This window comes from Thamnophis sirtalis, unplaced genomic scaffold (genome assembly GCF_051295495.1).
Source record: "Thamnophis sirtalis isolate CommonGarterSnake01/CBP01778 unplaced genomic scaffold, rThaSir2_p1.2 scaffold_7, whole genome shotgun sequence".
Lineage (NCBI taxonomy): Eukaryota > Metazoa > Chordata > Lepidosauria > Squamata > Natricidae > Thamnophis > Thamnophis sirtalis.
This window is the reverse complement of record NW_028261387.1, coordinates 25,154,765-25,177,808: the sequence shown is the minus strand read 5'-3', so window position 1 is coordinate 25,177,808 and position 23,044 is coordinate 25,154,765. Positions and strand designations below refer to the sequence as shown.

General features: G+C 41.2%; 2 protein-coding genes and 1 long non-coding RNA gene across 3 annotated transcripts in view; 1 reads left to right on the top strand and 2 right to left on the bottom strand.

Annotated features, from left to right (window-relative positions):
* The window catches only part of JAK1 (Janus kinase 1), a 62,138-nt gene extending 45,856 nt beyond the window's left edge, over positions 1–16,282 (bottom strand). The window contains exon 1 of the mRNA XM_087719526.1: positions 16,044–16,282. The gene's annotated coding sequence lies outside the window, so the exon portion shown is untranslated. The remainder of the gene's footprint in view (positions 1–16,043) is intronic.
* AK4 (adenylate kinase 4) overlaps positions 1–23,044 on the top strand; it is a 139,980-nt gene that overhangs the window by 52,507 nt on the left and 64,429 nt on the right. The window lies entirely within an intron of this gene.
* Positions 17,845–23,044, bottom strand: part of LOC106553052 (uncharacterized) — a 33,725-nt gene continuing 28,525 nt past the window's right edge. Inside the window, exons 5-6 of the long non-coding RNA XR_015697255.1 lie at positions 19,312–19,512; positions 17,845–18,208 (exon numbers count right to left, since the gene is read on the bottom strand). This is a non-coding gene — a long non-coding RNA (uncharacterized LOC106553052). The remainder of the gene's footprint in view (positions 18,209–19,311; positions 19,513–23,044) is intronic.

The following is a 23,044-nucleotide window of genomic DNA, read 5'->3' as shown; positions in this document are numbered from 1 at the left end:
CTATCTATATTTTATGACAGATTCCTCCTTTCATCTAAACTTAAAATAATAATCAATACCCAGATTATGGCTTCTGGCCTTTCAAAGTCTACAAACAGCTTTTTAAACATGTAATTGCATTAGAACTGAATAGGAAGGCCCACACACACAGAAACAAGATTATTCTAAGTAATATTATGTAATTTCATATTATGCAACCCGAAGTTATGAAATCAATGCCAGACCGATTGGTTAATCTAATGAAAAGACTGTTTCTCAAAATCCCTGTTTTAGCTACCAAAACTGTAAAATCCAGGAACAAATATGAAAAGTTGCCGTAATCTTTCTGGAAAACATGAAACTAACTTTACCATTTTGACAACCCCAAAATGATTCCATGATACAGTTGCTTCATAATTTTCTATCAACCTTGTATATAAGAATAGTAGTAACATTTATGCTACAGTAGCATTAAAATGTTATTTGAGCTGGGAAAGTTAAAACCACTTTTAAGAACAAAATTTCCTAAATGTAACATAGAAACAAAGATGTATCCCCAGCTCTACAGCTGAAAAGCACTTGAAATTTATTCAATAGGAAAATAGAATAGAAAGTTAGCACTGAAGCTGCTTAATAGTGCCAGACCTGAAGATTGCAGTCTTTCCCATAACCGCATTTCCCTAGGCTGGACTCAGATCTGTGAAATTGTCTTTATTCACCTGGATCAGAGATGGTATTCTACCAGTTCAGACCGAGTCACTCGAACCACTAGTGGAAATAGTGGGTGGCCCTGCCCACCAACCCAGTTCTACGGCATCCCATTTAGGCCCTTTTTCGTCAAAAATGCATGCATGAAAGGCTGTGTATTTGCGAACCGGTAGGGAAGGTAAGTGAATACCACCCCTGACCTGGATATTTTATTTGAAAAGTGTGTTTGAGTTTAATTTGAAAATGATCAATACGTCATGATATGTCAAGAAAGCAGCAGTGAGTTTTTACAGTAGAACATTGTTTTCTTAAAATTTAGGGCAATTATATGCATCTTATATGATGTTGTTGCTCAAGAAAGCCTAATAAGAATTATGCATACCTAGAACTGAAAGCTTCTGAATATTTCTGATACATGAGAAAGTATATTCTCTTAATATTATTATGAGATCATTTAATTATATAGGTTACCTTACATTGATCATCTCATAAGTAATTGTTTCAAGATAATATAACATCTTATGAAATTAGCAATTTTCAATTTCACTGAATCCCCAGTCAGATGAATTTCATATATCCAGTACTCGTCTCTAAATTTATGACTGTGTTAATATCTCTATGGAGATATTCTCCTCAGATAACTTAATTTGGCCATTTATTTACCAGCCTAGTAAGTCACAAAGTTTAGTTTTAAAGTTCAATATCTTTCCCACTTTACATTTTCACATTACTAATGATGTAAGGGAAATATTTATAATGATGAGTAATTACTCTCAAAGTTCAGCAGATGACATCACTTAGATGACACTGATTGTCCTATGAAGCTAAAAAGGTAATTTCTGATGAGTACTTGATATGAGAGAATCTGGACCTCCCAGAAATGTACGCTGGAGCAGGGGTCTCTAACCCCTGGGGGTCCGTGGTCTGTGGCATGTCAGCAACAGGCTGCGTAAACAAGCAAAGCCCCACCCACTGAATGCAGGTAGCACACAAAACCTCTGGTCCATGGAAAAACTTTTCTCCGCGGAACCGGTCCCTGGTACCCAAAAGATTGGGGGCCACTTGGCTAAAGAGTGAACAATGCAGCAGCAAACATGTTCTGTAAGATTTCCAAGCCAACTGCATAACTACAGTAACTAGGAGTTGAGCTCCACTTGAGATTGTCCTTGATTTTTGTATATTTCAAAATGGCTATAACATAACTTTTATTGGATAGTGACCAAATCTATTAAAGCTATTTTGCATTTTGAGACCTTAGTTTGGCCTATTACTACTATGGGCACAGTATTTTACCACAGTTAAAAGTACTATAAATCAAATGAGATAGAACATTGGTCTTACTTGAACGTGTCTTTTAAGAGGAAGAGGGGGAGTGGACACGTGTGGTATTCTCAAAGCCTGATGGGTCCAAAGACTGAGAGCAAACTCTTAAATACTGGTGCTTTCCAATCCTAGCCCAGTTTCCTCTCAGTCTTTCTTGGTCCAAGTACTGTTGAGAATATTCCTGGTAGGATTTCTATTTATTTCAATCTGATCTCTCATTTGGTTTAATTGGGCATTTTAAAAGTTTTTCCTAAATTCTAAATTGTGCAACTGCGGCCCCAAGGGACAGTTCTCTGCCTCGGGCGGTTGGGAAGGGCCCTGTGGGGCATTTTGCCTCCCCCCCATGGGCCTGGAGCCTCAGCCCTATCCCCAGGATTGCGGGGGTGCCAGCTCCAGGATTCAGCTGCGGAGGAGGCAGCTCTCCTTTAAGGGAACAGCAGCGAAAGCGGCTTCTGGAGCGCACAAGCCACCCGCGGAGCCATCGATTGATCCGGGCAGCTGCTGCTTTGCCAGGTTTATTGCTTTGCATTGCAAGGGGCGATTGGGGGTGAGGAGTGCGGGCCTGGATGCTGTGTGGCTCCCCCCAACATCGATTTCAGCGGTACCGGCTCCTAGAAGCCAGGCTGAGCCGCGCGGGTTGCCTGCGACTCCTCGCCCATGCACAGAGCTCCGGTGGCCATTTTGGCTGCCGCCACGTGCGCAAGGCCTCTGATTCTCCCTGCTATGTTTCGTGAGGCCTAGCCAAGGGGGTTTTTGGCCTAGTTTTTCCATAGTCTGCCAGGTCCAGATCCCAGCGGGGCCTACAGAGGCCTGTGTTTCCTGCTTCCTTTGTCAGACATGTGAGTAGGCTATGGACGAGGGGGCAGAGATTCCCCAGGGCCAGGTGGTGGGCCCAATCAGGGGTGGAGAAGACCTTGAGCAGGGGGTGGGGCAAGGGGTTCTCCCCGGGTTCCTTGGCTGCCCAGTGCCCGTCTAGGTCCTCCACCAGGGAGAAGGCCAGGCGACAAAGGGCAATTGAGAAAATGTTTGCCAGGGCAGAGAGGCAGGCCAAGTCAGCTGTGCCCTCATCCCGGGACAGGTCCCGATCTCCTCTCGGGCCTATTTCTAGCCGTTCCTCCCCTAGGGGGTTTAGCCCTTCTTTTCCCTCAGTCTCTCCTGACAGGCCTCATGCCTACACCAGGAGGAGGGGATCCCCCTCTCCCTCAGGTGATCCTTTGGAGGGTACGTCTAGGGGACCCTTCCCTTCGTGCAGGTTGGCTCCCCAGGGGCCTAGTTCTGCTTATGGCGATATAGAGGATTTGGATCAACTCCCTGAAGGTCTTAAAAGGCTTATTTCTGCAGCCATTTTGCGAGGCATTGCCTAGCGGGATAAGAGCTCTTTTTCTTCCAGACATGGGGGTCTGGGCCGGACCCAGTATCATGCTTCCTCTCCTTCCATGGTTAGCGAAGCTTCGGTCATGGGGGAGGAAAATCTCCAGGACATGGGTTTCTCGGAGGACAAAGATGCCTCCTCTTCTTCGGGCCTCTTTGTCCCAGCCATGTTCAAGATTCTCTTGGGCAAGGCAAGGAAAACCACCAAGGTGGGGACTAGGGACCCTTCAGTGCCTCCACCTAGGGATCCTGACATGGCAATGTTTTCTGCCATGGCAACGAACAAGGAGGAGATTCCAGCCCCTCCCCTGTTTATGGAGGTCCTGATCCACCACTGCAAACAGCCGCAAATCTGGACCAGTTGCCAAGTCGCAACTAGTCATAGGTCAACAACTATCGTCAGAATTAATCTGTGCTTAGTATTACACATGAGAACTAATCCTGCATTACAAGTAAACAACTGGAGGACATGGCAAGCTATTTTTCTCCTGTCAATATTTCTTGCACTATAGAAATAAGAGAAGGCAAAACAATTTATTTTGATACTGGGCAGATAAACAAGAGATACCTATTAGATATACTATATATTTCCAAGCAAGAAGACTTGCAAATAAAGTTAACTTTGACTCCAAAAATGGCCAAATATTACTCCTACTTACCACTTTGTTCTAGAATTAGCAAACGGGTCACTCACTGTCTTTTACATTTAAATTCTAATCCTGTCCTCCTTTCTTTCATAAATTTGAAATAGCTTTAATCTCATTTTAGTTTGCTTTTCACCAGTAGCATAATTTACTGGTGCAAACCATGTTGAAGCGGAACTTTGACCTCAGTCCAGACTGTCTAATTAAAAAAAAATCATTGCAAATATTTCCTTTTGAATCAGTGCAGCTTGGATAGAACAAAAATGGTCACATTTAGATGTCATAATAAGAGAGCTGAAGTTGCTTCTTGGGTGAGAAGCAAAACGTCTTCAAGAAAAAACAGAAACTCTTGAAAAAACACCTTTGGGACAATCATGACCTGGATGATTGAGAATCTTCATAGACATAATAAGAGTTGCAAGTAATTCTGATTTAGCATTTATAAATGGGGCCATCAGCAGAAATAGCTAAACAATGTTGACTTTCAGTGTAAAATACAGGATTACAGAGTTGTGTGTCTCTAATCAGCATACCAAAGAATTATAGTCTGGATGTGCAGAAAGGATAAACAAAATTAATTAGGAAATTGACCATCCAATTATGTCTTAATCTAAATTCCTAATTTGTCATTTGTTTAAAATCCACTGAAAGCAGATTATCTATTCTGTTAGCACAGGGACAATATGCCAAGATCTGCTATAATTTGATCTAGGGAAACTCTCCTTCTTTCATAACCTGGAGGCACATCCTTTGGGTGGCCAGGCACAGAATGATATCATGAAAGGGTAGGGGAGCAATTTTTAATTTTATTTTTATTTTAGGGCTTCAGGTCACCTCATCAGATCCACAGAATCACTGATGTAGGATTTAAACCAGAATGAAGCAGGGATAAGAAAGGGGAAAACATTGCTTAAGCAGATGCAGGTTACATATAAATTAAATATTGTATGCAATAAAAATTGCAGTGTGTTAAAAACCAATTTTATTTGAGATGATTTAAGATTGCCTAAAGCCAAAAGTTTCAACAAAATGTTTAATAAAATGTGTTGGTTGGAAAAGATGTACCAGATTCCTTTGGATTTTTCCTTAGCACTCCTGATTAATTTGATTACTCTTTTCTCCACTTTTGACAGTTTACAATATAATGTCTGAGCTAAAGTGATCAAAATTGTACACACAGTATGGATACATAGGTGTGCCCATGTGCACATTTAAAGAAAAAACAGTTATTGTCTGCCTTTCATTTAATTGGTTTATATTGCAATATTACTGATGCAATTATAACACTAATTGCATCAGTATAATTGACTGTCAACTGTTACATGAGTAAATTTCACCTATTAACTTACTTCGTTGGAGGAAGGCTCCTCTGGTACAAATCATGTGCAGTTTGTAGTAGTAGTTGTTTTTGGGGGGGGGATGAAATATGCATATCTATCTTGTCCAACAATAGTTATTTTATTTGATGAATAAATCTGTTACTTAATAACATGCACACATTATGAAATTTACCCTAGAGTCTGCAGCGGATATTCTTTTAGCAAACCAAAAGATTTATTCTGCAGCTCTGAAGCAGTATCATGTTAACAACAGTCTTCCTGTTTGAGTTTACTTATTATGACAGACCTCAGGATACAAACTTAAAGACTGGTCAGCCTACACAAAAATCTTTGAAAGAGAACTTTGAACACTATTTTTAGTCTTCTAGTCTGCAGTGGGAGGGAAGTGGGGAACAAACATAGCAAATCATCTGAGACTCTAGCAATTTGAGGCTCTTCTTTTACAACCAAGTTAAAAACACCAACCGCTTCCAGCAACACAACATTACACTGATTTTGCTGTAAGACGAATAAGATCAAGGTAACATAAGAAAGCCAAGTTTTAATGTTACTTTTTTCTGGTAGTTTATATAATTTATAAAAGCATATTTTTTGCAAGCCACTACATTTTGGACCAACTGAAGTTTCCAGATACTCTTCAAGAGCAGACCCACGCACAGTGCATTACAATAGTTCAACTGGGAGGTGATCAGGGCATGTGTTCTGACCTAGCTTCTGAAGAGCATGAAGCAAGCTCCTGGTCCTGACAAAAACTCATTTTATTAATTTACTGTGAATTCTGCTCATCCACATCCAGAAAAGTCTTTCAAGGGAGGATTTACAGTCACAGACCTTATCTGGCTTGGAAAACTGCCAGGCTGATATCTGCAAACCTTGGCAGTCCAGGAGAGTTACAAACCAATTAAGCAAGCTAATTGTCTCCTGCAACTCCAATCCCCTTTCACTCTTTTATTTCCTCTGGGAAGGGCCATTCATCGTCCACCTGTGCTTTACTCCCAAATTGACCCCTGTCCTTTAGCTGTTCCCTTCATCTGGCAACTCTGTGATTGTCTGAATCTGAAGGCAGCTGATAACTGGCATATGGCTTTGCCCACCCCCTCTCTGCCTCCGACACAGAGCCCTCATCAGAGCCTTCCCCAGACTCCAGGACTGGCCCATGTTCCTCCCCAACCTCCTCACCGTCCGAATCTGCCATCAGCTCTGCTGGCGATCCACAACAGCATGGGAGACTGTTAGTCCAGGAAGGGGATAGTTCGCGCACAACACGGCAAAGACTTTCTTGGTCACAACTGCCACTTGCTCAAGTAGGAGATGCAAGTACAAGAGAACCTCCAAATTAGGGGGGGGGGGAATCTTGAAAATATTTTAACCCAAAAGTGCTCATTTTCACCAAACCAATATAAAACACAATCATACCCCTCCTTTTCTCCAACAGCTGAAGATGGTTAGCCTAGATATCTACATTTTAACAGTCTAGAATAGATAGGAAAGCAGAAGAATAATTAGTCATTTGGAGATGACTAGAGGGACATGTGGTAATGTCAAACATTTGAAAAATTATCATGCAAAATGTAGAGCAGAGCTATCATATTTTGGGGAGTATAAGATGCACTTTTCCTCCCCCCAAAAGTGGGTAGAAATGTCTCTGTGACTTATACTCCAAATATTGTGGTGGGGGGAGGGAGGTTGGTGTGGCACCGATCAGCTGATCACCAGCGGGTGGTGGCAGTGAACGGGCTGCAGTGAACTGGCCATGGTGAAAAGGCAGCAGTGAATGGTCCATGGCGAATGGGCTGAGCCAAACGGGCAGCGGCAAACAGGCCATGGCAAATGGGCCGCGTTGAACGGGCAGTGGCGGCAGTGAACCAGGCTGCCAGATGAATACTGGATGGATGCTGGGAGGCAGAGGCAGATTATTTTTCTCCCTTGTTTTCCTCCCCAAAAGCTAGATGTGTCTTATAGTCCCGAGCATCTTATAGTCCAAAAAATACGGTATTCTGTTTCAGCACATGTTCAAAGTTTATTAGATAACAATGGTTAAAGAAAGATTATCTGAGGCTTCTGGATTATTGTTGCCCACAGGCCCTTTTTATTCTTAATTTTGAACATAATCCTCATTTTATAGGAAAAAAAACAAGGATAACTAAAAGCCAAATGTTTGGTGAGACTGACTGTTGCTTTGCCAAATGAAGAAAAATGCTCCATCCCCAATCTCCTGGTTCTATCGAGCAAATTTGTGCAAATTGTATTATCCAGTGGCTAAACTTTATCATGACCCTGGCATTAAGATAAAAAGTGCAGATGTATGCACATGTGTTTATATCAGTATATAAATGGGATTACATGAAAAGGCATTCTTTGGAAGAAATTAAATTCCATTTTATTCTGTTTTGTTAGGGTGGGGATCCTAAACCAGACATTTTAGGAGGCACTATTGAGCCATACAAAAGAGGGTTGATCAGATAATGACCGTCAATGTTAGCTATTAGAAAAATTCAATTAAAATAAGTCTTGGAAATGTAGTCAAAATCCAGGTTCATTTTATCATATGTGATGTCTTGCATATATGTGAAAATATACTGGATAAATATAACAATGCCAATGCCAAAAATATTTAAGATATAAATTTTAATGAAACCTGAAGCTTTTCTTTTAGGTATGATGGACAAGTCAATTGAAAAACAATTTGGGGTGCTATTCCTTCACATGGTATTGACTGTGAGGATTGTACTTGCCAAACACTAGAAAGAAAAAGAGATGCCAACTGTTGAAAAATGGATTTTGAAATTAACTGAATTAACAGAGATAAATTTAAATTTAAAAAAAAAGTAATATAAGATTAGGATCAATAATCCTCTGTTAGCGATCTCTCATTCAAAAACGGTCTGAAGTTACATTGGGCTAAGCGAGTGGTGCTTATAACTGATCTTCATCCCAGCAATCTCATGGGCATATCCAGGTGCTGGGGAACCAGCTTGCATCTCACAATCACATGATCATCATTCCCGGCCAGCTTCCCACAAGCAAAATCAATGGGGAAACCAACAGGGAAAGTCATATGTTGCTCCTGCCATTGCTTCTCCCAAATAGTTTGGCTATAGAGGAAGATGATTCCAGGAATCTTGTACCCATGTTTCCCTGAAAATAAGACCAGGTCTTATATTAATTTTTACTCCAAATGGCACATTAGGGCTTATTTTCCAGACAGGTCTTATTTTGGGGAAAATAGGGTAATAAATGTATCTGCCTGACTGACAATCTTAACTGGGGTTTATTTTGGAGGTAGGACTTATATTACAAGTATCCCAAAAAATCATGCTAAGGCTTATTTTCCAGTTGGGTCTTATTTTGGGGGAAACACAGTATGTGAACTTACAGCTGCCTTTCTGTGAAAAATAGATGCTTCTTCTTTTAAAGGAGAAATGTAGAAAAGCAGACTTCAAGCTGAAGCCCTTTAAATGTTATTGTAAAACAGAAGACTTGTTATGCTTTTGCTGAACCTTAAATTATACTACAATATATGGTTTAGATTATGGGCTTCAGTGGAAAAGCTTTATGTAAACAATTCTGTCTTAGGATAATGAATCAGGACATGTTTAAAGGGTTCCTAATAACCGATGGATAACAGTGTTACTATATGAACAACATGTTGCTATAAATAACAAGTTTCCATGTAAACTTACTACAGTAACTTTTACAATTTTTTTTTGTAAGTTTGAGTATCCCAATTTATGTCATATCCTAATATTGCAAATGAAGGCAAATATATGTCCCCTAGGATAATGTGGTGCCGCGCAGTGGTTACAATGCAGCACCACAGGCTACTTCTGCTGACTGCCAGCAGTTTGGCAGTTCAATTCTCACCAGGCTCAAGGTTGACTCAGCCTTCCATCCTTCTGAAGTCGGTAAAATGAGGACCCAGATTGTTGGGGGCAATAGACTGACTCTGTAAACCGTTGTAAAGCACTGTGAAGTCTATTGCTATAATGTTGCAGATCCAATCTGAGTCAGCCACAGAGACCAAAGGTTTATTCTTCCAAGCTTTCAGACTCATGCTGGGAACTTCTCTCTCTCCAGAATATACACACATGTAGAGAGACAGAAGCTCCCTGAGGATGAGCTCCAGCATGTATCCAAAAGTTGGGAAGAATAAACATCTGGTTCCAATGACCACCTCAGATTGATCCCACAATATGCTAAAATTGATTAATATATACTAATAGTTATACTGCTTTGCCATTCATAGGATACTAAAATAAAACATTCTTATGTATGTCATTTGATGTCTGAAATATTTGTAGCAAGTTTGGGTAATGAAATGTCTGCAAGAAAACAACTAAGCTCAAAGAGCACCAAGGACCCCTCATTGTAGGAATGAAGCAGGAAAAACAGACAATATGGAATAGATTTGTTATGCATAACATAATGTTTTAACTGAAATTGTATATTATTAGAGACTATCAAAGGAAAAATTTAAACAGGTAATGATAATATATTTTAAGAGGTTAATTTACAAGCAAGAAGGATACGGGCAGTTTTATAAAGAAGACTGATAATTTAGAAAAGCTGGTTAAATTGTGACAGAAACCTAAAAAAGACCCCTCGCATCCTGGACATAATTTGTTTCAGCTCCTACCCTCAAAATGATGCTATAGGGCACTGCACACCAAGACAACTAGACACAAGAACATTTTTTTCCGAATGCCATCACTCTGCTAAACAAATAATTCCCTCACCACTATCAAACCATTCACTAAGGCTGCATTACTATTACTATTAGTCTTCTCACAGTTCCCATGACCCATCTCCTCCCACTTATGACTGCAGGACTGTAACTTTGTTGCTTGTATCCTTATGATTTACATTGATCGTTTCCTGATTGCTTATTTGCACCCTATGACTATCATTAAGTGTTGTACCTTATGATTCTTGATGAGTGTATCTTGTCTTTTTATGCACACTGGGAGCATATGCACCAAAGACAAATTCCTTGTGTGTCCAATCACATGTGGCCAATAAAGAATTCTATTCTATTCTAAAAAGAGACTGATAAAAAAAGATATCATAAAGGTGAAGAGAAACACAAAAATGACTAAATAACAAATTATGTGATGCGGTTGAAGTATTGTCCCTGTGCATTAATAACAGTAGGGTTTTAGATGACTTCAAGTGAATACTGGCAAGAAAGAGAGGTGGTCTTTTTCTTTTTTGGGGGGGAGGGGGGCAGGAACCTCTGGTTCTTTTTACCATATTTGGTACTGGATGCAGTGGCACTGCTCCAGGCCAATCTGGTGTGCAACCTGGGGATCCTTTTGGACTTGGCACTCCTGCTAGAGTAGCAGTCTTAGCTAGGAGGGCCCTTGTACAGTTTCCTGTTATGTGTGCCAGTTGGGCCCCTTGCTGGACAGTGAGGCTCTACTTTCAGTCACACATGCCCTGATTATCTCCAGAATGGAATACTCTAATGTGCTGTACATGAGGCTACTCTTGAAAAGCATCTGAGGGGAATGGGCTGTTAAGAAGTATGAAACAAATAAATCTGGAGGCTTCAGCTGGTTTGGAATGTAACTGGGCAGAGGGTTACATGGTCCCCTAGGAAGGTACATACTTCACCTCTGAGTGCTGCATTGGTTGCCAATTTACATCTGGGTAAAATCCAAGGTGCTGTTTTTGACTTTCAAAGGCCTTCCTGACATGGGATCAGGTTTCTCTGAGGTAAAAAATATGCCTACTGTCCCTGTCCTACTGTCCCCATTGATATGTACTCATTTTATGTGTTCATGGCCATGTTATACTTCTTTATATCCATTTATTTGTACCAATCTCATGCAATAATGTCCATGTCTATACTAATACCTGTTACCTTATGCATGTTGACAAAATAAATAAATAAAAGAAAAGAAAAAATAAGAATGAGTGTGTGAATTGCGCTTGATTATTTTCAGCTGCAGTTGCAATTCTTGTGCTTGGATCTGTATTGCTATGGGGAGGTGGGGTGGGGAATATAGTCACATGGAACAGCAGGAGGCCAGATTTTGAAACAAAAGAGGAAGAGGAGTAAGGAGGCAGACTGTTTTCCAATGTCTTATAAACAATGGACATAAAGTAGATACAGAAGAATGCTTGGAAACGTCAAAGCTGACAGTGAAATGCAAGGTTATATGCACGCCAAGAACAGTGCATGCTACACCTCTGTTCCACAAGCTGCATTGGTTGTCAGTTTATTCCCAGATCCAATCCAAGGTGCTGGGTTTAACCTTTAAAGCCCTTCATGGCATGACTGAGGGACAGCCTCTCCCTCATTATATCAGCTTATCACAGGAGATCTGCCAGGCAAGGCATGCTACGTGAATCATCAGCTAGGAGCCTACACAGGTTCCAGGAGATATGTCTTCTCTGCTTTGCTGGCTGCCTTATGGAACGTTTTTCCTCTAAGACTAGATTGGCTCCATCTGTTGACATCCCAGAAATCCTTCAAGACTTGTTTATGTTATCAGATCTGTGGCTCTGAAGGCATACCTTGATGGCTTTATTGCTGAGGTAGCCATTTTTATTATCTCTCTGCCTAAGGTTTTTATATTATTTTTTATAAATTAGCTTTTAATGTGATTTTTACATTTTTTACATATTTGTTGTTTTGATTGTTGTACGCTGTCCAGAGTAGCTCTTTGTGAAACATTTGGTTCATAAATAAGAATGTTTCATATCCATGGGAACTAAATTGTATTTTATTGGAATTGTCAATGACTTTGGAGGCTGTTAACTATTTTATCCTTATCTTCTCACAAAGTAGTTTTAAAGTATCATTTTGTGAGGGTTCTAAATTTTGCTAAAATCAAGTCTCTTACAATAACTTTATCGAGTTTAGAATTATCATCTTCAACTTAGAAAGGTCTTCAGACATCTGACTTGAGTCTTTTAGCATCTCCTTGAAACTGCTGGGAAACATTATGCAGAATTCCTCAATGCATTATTACTACTGGTGATGACAGATTTATTTTTTGTCATGTCTGCTTTTAAAGCAGTCTGCAGGAAATGCAATAACTTTTACCTAGCTTTTAATTAATTGAGATTAAATGCAGACAAAGTAGAAATAACTTTCAAATAGTCCTTGGCTCACAAGCAGGCTGGTAGGTAAGCAATTCCTGCAGCAAAGCATGAATGTGGTTGGGCGGGATGAGCTGCTGCCAACTGCAGGAAGGCACGCCAATGGATGTCATGGTACAATTGCACTAGGTGTAGGGGAGTGGCTGCTGCTTAATATGGGAGAGCACACAGGTGTCTGATGTGGCATGAGTGCATGTGGATGGATGCTGCAGAGTGCATGTGGGAGGGTGCTGATGTACACACTACACACACATTTTCCCCAAAATAAGACCCAACCAGAAAATAAGGCCTAGCATGATTTTTCAGGATGCTCATAATATAAGCCCGTTATGGCGAACCTATAGCACACATGCCAGAGGTGGCACACATCTGTGGACACATCCGCTGTTGCCAGCTGTTCTTCTGGGTTCCGTCATGCGCATGTGCTCCAGCCAGCTGCTCTCTTCCGGGATCTGGCGTGTGTGTGCCGGAACTGGAAGAGAACCCGGAAGAGTGCAGCTGGAACCCAGAAATGCTGTGCGCATTTGCACCGGACAGCTGCTCTATTCTTGGTTCCGGCGCATGCATGCACTTCAGTTTCAGCACTCGATGCTGAAAAGGTTAACCATCACTGTTATAAGCCCTACTCCCAAATAAGCCCCAGTTAGATTGTCAGCCAGATGCATTTAGTGATTCCCCCAAAATAAGACCTATTTTGAAAATAAACCCTGATGCATCTTTTGAGTAAAAATTAATATAAGACCTGGTCTTATTTTCAGAGAAACACGGCTAGTGACACACACCCATTCTTCATATGGATATAAATTGTACATACATACTTGAACAGACAGAAAACTCACAGGATGTGGGTGATACTTTTATGGTCAATTATAAATACATTTGGTGTACTAGTTAAAGAATCAAGCTAGAAACCAGGAGACCATGGTTCTAGTCCCCCTTGAGGCAAAGCCAGTTTGGGTTGACTCTTCCTCAGCCCTAGGCAATGGCAAAACACTTTCCAAAAATCTTGCCAAGAAAACTGCAGGGACTTGTCCTGGCAGTCACTAGGAGTCAATACTGACTTAAAGAAAAGCACGAAGTATGCAAGAAAAGAAGCTCCACATATTTTAAGAGAAATAGAAATAAAGTCTAAACTTTTTTAGTAGATGTCTACATGAAGAGTTCCTGATTTCTATATTCAATCATTTAATTTTATAATAATTTATACTGGAAATTTTTTTAAAGAGACAGAAAAGAGCTAGGTTTTTAAACTAATAGTTACACATTTCTGCCATTTTCTACCTGTTAGCAACACTATTTTAATATTATCTAATTTTAACACTAGCATTTGCAGATAGCCGTGGCAACCCCACAATGATGAAGTATAGTGTAATGTCACAACACAAACCCCATGCTTTGGATTTGTGTCATGGCCTTACATATAAGTACATATGGAGCAGGTGTTTACGTCAGAGGTATTTTTTCACTTGCCCACATCTTTTTTTTCAGTCAGTAAATCAGACTGACCAATCTCCTGTCCCCAAGCCAAGTTTTACTAATTGCAAAAGGCATCCTAGAGTTGAATGTACCATTTGTGCATCATTTTCTACATAAGACAATTGATGCCTTTTATTTTGGGGCAAAGTTACTATGGAGCCTTTTTTCCATGACAAAATTCCTAGTCTGCCAGATTGAGATGACATTGGTTCTTTTTCCTTATTTGTTCCCCTCTATTTGTCCTGGACTGATGATATCTTTTCTTACTCCCAATTAAGGAATTTTCCAGTTTTTTTTAAATTATTAAAGAGACTTTGCACATAATTTAGGGAGTATACATCATAAATAACAGCACAAATCAATACTACATAATAAAACAAAGTGTAAAAATCAGAATGCAAGGCTATATAGAAACACATAAATGCTGGAAGAAGAAAAAACCTAAAACCCCATTTACCCATCAGCTCATTTACTCCCACACTCAATACTTGGGCGAAAAACCCCACAGAACTTTAAAGGCAGCTAGGCTAACTGAACATGGTGGCAGGAGCATTTGATATGTAGGTAAACCTCAACAGTTCATTTAATGACTGTTTGAAGTTACAGCATTGAAAAAAGTGACTTATGACCATTTTTCACACTTATGACCGTTGCATGGTCACACGGCCAGAATTCAGATGCTTGCCAACTACTTCATATTTATGACATTTGTAGTGTTCTAGGGGGTCATGTGTTCACTTTTTATGACCTGACAAGCAAAGTCAATGCGGAAGCTGGATTCACTTAACTATTTCTATTTTAATAACTGCAGTGATTCACTTAATTGCATCAAAAAAAGGTTGTAAAATGGGGCAAAACCCACTTAACAAGTGTTTCACTTACCAACAGAAATTTGGGGCTCAATTGTGGTCATAAATCAAGGACTACCTGCACCATATTTGCTCTAATTTATCCCTTTAATTACTAGAGCCGTGGTGGCACAGTGGTTAGAATGCAGTACTGCAGGCTACTTTTGCTGACTGTCAGCAGTTTGAGTCTCGCTGCTGGTTGGTAAGATTGTTGGGGGCAATATGCTGACTCTGAAAACACTTAGAGAGGGCTGTAAAGCACTGGGAAGCAGTATATAAGTCCAAGTGCTAAGCTACTACCTATAGCAAACATGGTTGGTTTCTGAGCACATAAAGCCGACCAATCTTCAGGAAACAAAACCCAGTTAAAAACATGCAACCAAGAGGGAAAGTGGTTGCAAAAGCTAAATAGGTTTCCTAAATCCCCCATGTTGTCAGTTAGTGAAGACCTCATTTTATCAACATCGTGATGGTCACCGATCAGGAATAGGAAGGGGGGAGCGGGGGGGGGGACTGACAACCTGAAACCATGATCAGAATTGATCCTCTTGCGGCAAAGTCCAGAAGACACGAAGAAATTGAAGTCAAGGGGGAAGGAGGGAGCAGAGGGAGATACACTTGGAAGCAGCAGCAATCCAAAGAATAACTTTTATAAACAGGATGTCTGCCAGAGCCACTGGAGGGGCTGTTTACAGCTAACAGGAGGAGAAGTTTACACGCAAAAAGGGAAGGAAGCGGCTTCGCTTCCTTTTTCTCTCTCTCGCTCTTCTTCTTTCCTTTCGCTACTAAACTTCTTATCACGCCAATATCATCACGCCCCCCCCCCTCCTCAGTTCACCTGGCTCTTCCCTAACCCGGGATCAAGCTACCGCCTTCGGAAAACAAGACAGCCCTGCCCTCCCGCGGGAGGATATGGGGGACGGGGGTGGAGAAGCAAAATGGAGCGGAAGGGTGGAAGGGCTTGCCAGGCAGGCGAATGCCCGCGCCGCGTAGGGAAGGCGAACGGGGGAGAAGGGAGGTCCGATTAAGCCTCGCTCCTGCCCGGAGGGCGGAGGGTGTCGTGGGAAGGCAGCTCCAGCCTTTGGCCCGGGGTGGGGGAGAGAAGAGGGGGCTGCCTCCTCCCCGCTGCCCCACTTCTTTCCCGGACTCCCCGAGCGCCCCCCTTTTTTTCTCTCCCCCCCCTTCCGGAATCCACCAGCTGAAACGAAGGCACAGCTCCGCTTCCCCCACCCCCACTCCGCACTCACCCCTTCCGACGTCTCCCCGAAGAAAAGCGGGTGCGGGACACCACCAGCACCCCGCTCTCACTCCCTGTCCGGCATATGCCCTCTTCTCCTCCAGCCTTGACGGAGGGAGTTTCTAAATCGTTCTTGCAGCCCACGCGTTTACATCCGAAATCGACGACACCCCCGCTGGATGCTGACTGACCCGTCGAGCCGCCAGCGTTCTTCGGTCCCTACGAAGACGCCACTGCTGCGGAGCTCTGCGCATGCGCCGGGGATTGCCCCGGAGCAGGCGCACTGAACACTACGAAGCGAAGCTTAGGGACTTCAGGTGTTGTTGTTTTTTTTAACCCCGGGATATTCTATTTCTTAAACGGATATCTGTTCCAAGACTGCAACGGAAGGTGACTGACCCGACGTCAGCCTTTTTTTTTTACCGCATCGCCAGGCAGTGGCGCATTAGAAACCTAATGAAGAATTGCAATGTGGCTTATAAAATGTTTTTGTTTTTTTTCAAATTGTTGCCACTGCGGCTTCGATCTTGTTTGTTTGTTTACATCCCGATTTTATAATTTTGTCTAAGTAACTCAAGGCAGTGAACATACCTAAATACGCCTTTCTCTATCCCCCCCTTACACAAACAGTCCTGTGAAATAGGTTGGACAGAGAGATAGTGACTGGCTCGACTTTCATACAAAGGTCCTAACCGGAAGCCACCTGTTCAATTCTGGAGCCGACTAGAAATCCGGTCTTACCACCATAGCGTCTCTTTCTAGTGCGGTGTCCTTTTTCCTCTACCTGTTCTAACCGAAAGCCCTATCAGTTGTGGAGCCACAGCAGAGGGATGAAAGAGCCACATGCTGCTCCAGACCCTTGCACTGGACTGATAATTGAATCTTATTTAACAATGAGATACAGTTGTATTTGCTATGATTCCTAAGATAGCAGGATAATTTACTGGAGTCAGAATGGGAGGTATAGCTAGGAGATGCCATTTCTGTTCTTCCAACATCCTGCATTTCACTCAGCATAATTCTAGAGATGATTTCTGTTCTACCCATCCCAAAGCATATCAAATTTACTCAACATAGCAAAATACATGTTTATGGACTAAAGTATACTTATAATTCAATATAGCCCTTTCAAATTTTCAGAGGACTTCATTATAGTTCTCAGGAGCAGCAATAGTCAACTAGATGGCCTGAAAAGTGACAAAAGGATTAGTTTTAGGTAAATTGCCAGTACAAAATTAACATGTTTTTTAAAGAAACCATATACATCAAGCTGTTTATTAAAATATGAAGAATGAATGTAATATAATTCCTCTAAAAGTAATTGTTATTAGTTACAGGGAATGTGCTCCGTCTTTATTAAAATTTGTTTACCTTACCATATAAATATTTTTGTTTAAAAAACAATAGAAGAGCATAAAAATGGTTTGTATGATGTATGCACAGTGATATTCCATTTGAACCCTTTTATTTTATGGAAAATAAAATTTTCATTTTGGACAGTTTTTCTCAAGATGTCCATCATTTTTTTGGTGGGTTTTTTTTTTTGTATTTTATTCGGATTTATAGGCCGCCCTTTTCCCTGAGGGGACTCAGGGCGGCTTACAATAGTTAGGGAGGGGGTGCAATTCAAAACAAACAATATGTGAACAAAATAAATAAAGTAATAAAAACACAACTTGCATTCAACATTCAACACTCGGGTGGGGCAAATTAGAGACTTATCCCCAGGCCTGTTGGGATAGCCAGGTCTTAAGGGCTGCGCGGAAGGCCTGGACAGTGGTGAGGGTGCGTATCTCGACGGGGAGATGAATGTAATCTGAAATTCAGGACAGAGATAGCCATTTAAAAGGTCTAGATCAGTGCTGTTAAACTTCTGGCCTGCGGGCCAGATGCATCACATCCTGGCCACGCCCACGCCTGGTTTAGCAAGGGAGGGGGAGTTCTGATACGTCATGTGACACTGCCATGATGACATGAGTTTGACATTCTTGGTCTAAATCATTTCCCCTCTTAGTTCTTAAGCAACTTATCTTGATTAAATCACAGGACAGGTAAAGTCAGTTCAAAGGAGACAATTGTGCAACTCTCTAGGGATCAATCATCAAAGATAGTGGCATCCAATGCAAAATCTTGATCTGTATTATCTGCAGTTTCCCAGAAGTCTTCAAAGGCAGCCTGAAGTAAAAAGAGTTACACAGATAATTTGTGACACCTTTTCAGACATTTGTTCCCAATCCTTTGATCATCTCTACTGTTGTTCTTTCCTGTTTCACTTTTCCTTTATTAAAATGTAATCACCCACATACATTTAATTCTTTTATTTTCAGAATATTGGATTTAGAACTAAGCTGTCTAAGCTAGAACTAAGCTTGTTTGTAGATTTCAAAACCGTATTCTAGACTGATAACAACCTGCTCCACACTTGATGTTTTCTGAATTATATGGGAATTCTGACTAGCAATTCTGCTACTTGTCCTCCATACCGTAGCTGGAAAATGTATTGTAGTTCTAATGGCTTATTCTGGGTGCCACTGGATGTGTTTTGTGTTTTAATAATAAAGCAGGCGGCTATCATGCAAAATCACAAGGATTCAAGCCATGGGCCAATTTTGGGGGTGTTCTTTTTTCTAATAATGGTTTGAATTGCTTACTTTGTGTAACTAAATATGATCTAAGTTTTCAATGTGATTTCTACAGGAAATCATTAGAATTTACACCTAGCATCCTTATCCATGGTGGCACCAGAAATAAAATCTGTAAATAGTAAGAAATAATCATACTTCATGGCTTTGCAGACAAATATGGTCTGCTTTGATAATAACTGCCATTGGTTTTCACACAAAGTGCAAAAAAGTTCCCATATAAAATACAAAACTCTGTGTCCTGATCCTGGTTCCACTTTCTATCCTACAACATAGTTAGAACTATGATGGTAATGGTTTACTAGTGATTCTTTGCATATTGGATGTGATGATTCGCAAAGGGGTTGTGTCTTTGGGCGGTCCACCATATAAAAATCGTGCGAGAGATAATGCATTTTTTAAAAATCGTAACATTTGCTTCCTGACAGCTCTTTTATTTCTTTGCTATTGCCTTGCAAAAAATCCTCACAAACGGCCGTTGGAACGAACCAGGGCACCTGCTAGGACCCAGTAGCTACCGCAGTCTGGAGGAGAAGGGTGGAGTCTTACAGTACCCGGCGTGACGTGTACAGATGCGTCACTGCCAGAAAATGGGAAATGGGCGGGAGTATCTGCTAAGTAGAAAAGGGGCTTTACCGAAAGTGGGATCCTTTTGGCTGGGTTTAAATATGATATCCTGGAATTCCCATCAGATATCGATTTGGTTTTGAGATGAGCAGATCAGGTTTCATGCATACCAATGACATTCTCGCTCTGCGATTCTTTTGCCCGGTTTCAGCAGAAGAGGCGATCAATCCGTGGCTGATAACTTTCGCCAAGATTTAATCCTGCAATCGTCTGGGGTGAGAGGAAGAGTAAAATTACTCACGGCTCTTCCAGGAAAGTAAACATTATAGGAATAATGATGCAGAAGAAAACTTCGGCGAACGAACGAGAATCCCTGTATTTGCCTGTTAGTCATCCTAGAGTAGAAATCAAAAGAAATGTAATGAATGAAGAAAAACTTGATTGGAAAACATGTTTTAAAATGAATAAATATTGAACAAGTGGGACTTGGCAGGATAGCTGGTGATGATTTAGAATGAAAGAGATTATATTTTATTTATCTTTGTAGCATAGAAAAATCTTTCATTTGTTTATAAAGCAGGATTCTTATTCTCCCACCTCCCTTTATGACAGTTTATGATCAATTACATATATAGAAGAATAGAAAAGAATTCTTTATGGGCAAGTGTGATTGGACACACAAGGAATTTGTCTTTGGTGTATATGTTCTCTGTGTACATAAAAAGAAGATACATTGGTCAAGAATCGTAAGGTACAACACTTAATGATAGTCACAGGGTACAAATAAGCAATCAGGAAACAATATCAATATAAATCGTAAGGATACAAGCAACAAAGTTACAGTCATGCAGTCATAAGTGGAAGCAGTTGGGTGATAGGAACGATTAGTAATGCAGCCTTAGTGAATAGTTTGACAGTGGTGAGGGAATTATTTGTTTAGCAGAGTGATGTCGTTCGGGAAAAACTGCTCTTGTATCTAATTAGCTTGATGTGCAGTGCTCTATAGTGTCATTTTGAGGGTAGGAGTTGAAACAATTTATATCCAGGATGCAAAGGCTCTGTAAATATTTTCATGGCCCTCCTTTTGACTTTTGCAGTGTACAAGTCCTCAATGGAAGGCAGGTTGGTAGTAATTGTTTTTTTCTGCAGTTCTGAAAGTGATATCAGCGAAAGTGTGAATTGGAAAGGGACCTAAAAGTCACCTAGTCCAATCCCCCATTCACTGCAAGAATTTACTAAACTTATCTTTGCTACATCCAACTCAAGTTGTACAATTTCCAAAAACAAGTGTCCGATGGTTCTGCACAGACTTTTCAACTATTTAATAGCACTTATTCCTCCCAATATTAAAAATGAAGTTCCTTTTAATATCAATCTACTGATTTTCATTCTGTCCTCGGTTTTAATAAGAGCAACTCCTTGTGTGTCAGAGCTTTTTATACTATGTATCTTGTTAGGCTTCTGTTTTGCAAGTAAATTTATTTAGTTATGCCTTATGGTTTCTAGTATCCTTGTCATTACTGTAACTGAATCAAATCCAGTTTTTCCATATATCTTTTAGTCTACAGAGTAAGACATTTAATCAGTACAGATGGAAGGATCACCTTTTATGATAATAATGCAGTTAATGCAGCCAAGATTTCATTTACTCTTTCAGTTGCTGCATAATACTGCATGTTCATGGTTAGCTAATTCTTATAGTACAGTACTGCATTTTTGACAAGCCAGGAATTCCTAGTTCTCAACCTTTACATTTGATGTTACCATCCATACCCTAGATTGTATGCATATCATGATTAAACATCAATTTTTAAGCTTGTAAGAATCAGTTTGAATTGTCCTTTTGTTCTTCAAACTGTTAAAACATAGAACAGAGTTGGAAGGGACCTTGGATGTCTTCTTCTCCAAACTCCTGCTCAAGCAGGAGATTCTAGTCTATACCATTTCAGACAAATGGCTGTCCAGTCTCTTCTTAAAAGAGCACCCACATGTTCTGAAGGCAAACTGTTCCATTGGTTGATTGTTCTCACTGTCAGGAAATTTCTCCTTAGTTCTAGGTTGCTTCTCTTCTTTGTGAGTTTCCATACTTGTTTCTTGTTTTACCTTTTGGTGCTTTGGAAAATAGGTTGGCCCCCTTTTCTTTGTGAGATTTGTTAGCCAATCTCTGTAGCATAGTGTCATCAGCAAATTTAATAACAATCTTTTTATTTGATAGATCATAAATCTGGTTGAATAACATTGGGCCAATGCTAGAGACCTGGATCATGGCAATGCAGAATTATCAATAATCTCCACTGAACTGGATAGAACTGAATTTGGAATGAATGAATATCTAGAATCACACTGCTTAGTGATTAATATTTTCATCTTCAATTTGCAAATTTCAATTTCTAATTCATTTCTCTCCTACCTTTTGTAATAGAATTGATTCAACATGTGTGCCAGATATTGCAATCTTCATAAACTACTTAGTTACTGTTGTGTCACATGCTCTGAAGCTATAGCCAAGGATATAGCAATAAGTATATAAGAATAGAAATGAAAGCCAGATTGGCTAGTGCAGGGGTGTCAAACTGTTGGCCCACGGACCGAATGTGTCATGTGCAAGTGACTCCCACCCCAGCTCCACGAAGGGAAAAGCCATTAAACATCATGTGACAATAACGTAACTCTGCGAGTTTAACACCCATTATCTAGTCTAGTGGTTAAAGCATCAAGTTAGAAACCAGGAGATAGTGAGTTCGAGTTCCACCTTCGGCATGAATCCAACTGGTGACTTTGGGCTAATCATTCTAGCCGCTGGGTGAGATCATACGCCGGCACGGGATCAAATATCATCAATATGCGGACGATACTCAATTGTATCTGTCCGCCCCGTGCCAACTCAGCGAAGCAGTGGAAGTGATGTGCCAGTGCCTGGAGGCTGTCAGGGTCTGGATGGGAGCGAACAAGCTTGCACTCAATCCAGACAAGACCGAGTGGCTATTGATGTTGCCTCCCAAGGATAGTCCAGACATTCCATCTCTTAGCATGGGGGGTGAAATTATACACCCCTCAGAGAGGGCCCGCAACCTAGGTGTCCTCCTGGACCCGCAGCTGATGTTAGAACACCATCTGTCAGCTGTGACCAGGGGGGCCCAGGTTCGCCTGGTGCACCAGCTGCGGCCCTACCTGGGCCAGGAGGCACTTCGAATGGTCACTCATGCCCTCGTCACCTCAAGGCTGGATTACTGTAATGCGCTCTACATGGGGCTGCCCCTGAAGAGTGTTTGAAGACTACAATTGGTCTAGAATGCAGCTGCGCAAGCGATACTGGGTGTACCTAGATACAGCCATGTTACACCCATCCTCCGCGAGCTGCACTGGCTCCCTATTGGTCTCCGAACACGCTTCAAAGTGCTAGTCATTACTTTTAAAGCCCTACATGGTTTAGGACCTGGTTACCTGAGAGACTGCCTCCTGCCACATACCTCCCAATGACAAACAAGATCTCACAGGTTGGGCCTCCTCCGGGTGCCATCAACTGGACAATGCCGGCTGGCGGCCCCTCGGGGGAGGGCCTTCTCTGTAGCTGCGCCGGCCCTGTGGAACGATCTACCCGTCGAGATCCGGACCCTTTCCACTCTCTCGGCCTTCCGAAAAGCCACCAAAACCTGGCTGTTCCGGCAGGCCTGGGGCAGCCCCACCTAGATAGAATGGATGGTGTGTAATTTTAATAACTGTATTTTTAATTTTAATTTTTAAAAAAATTTTATCTCGTTTCTGTAAGCCGCCCAGAGTCCTACGGGATTGGGCGGCATAC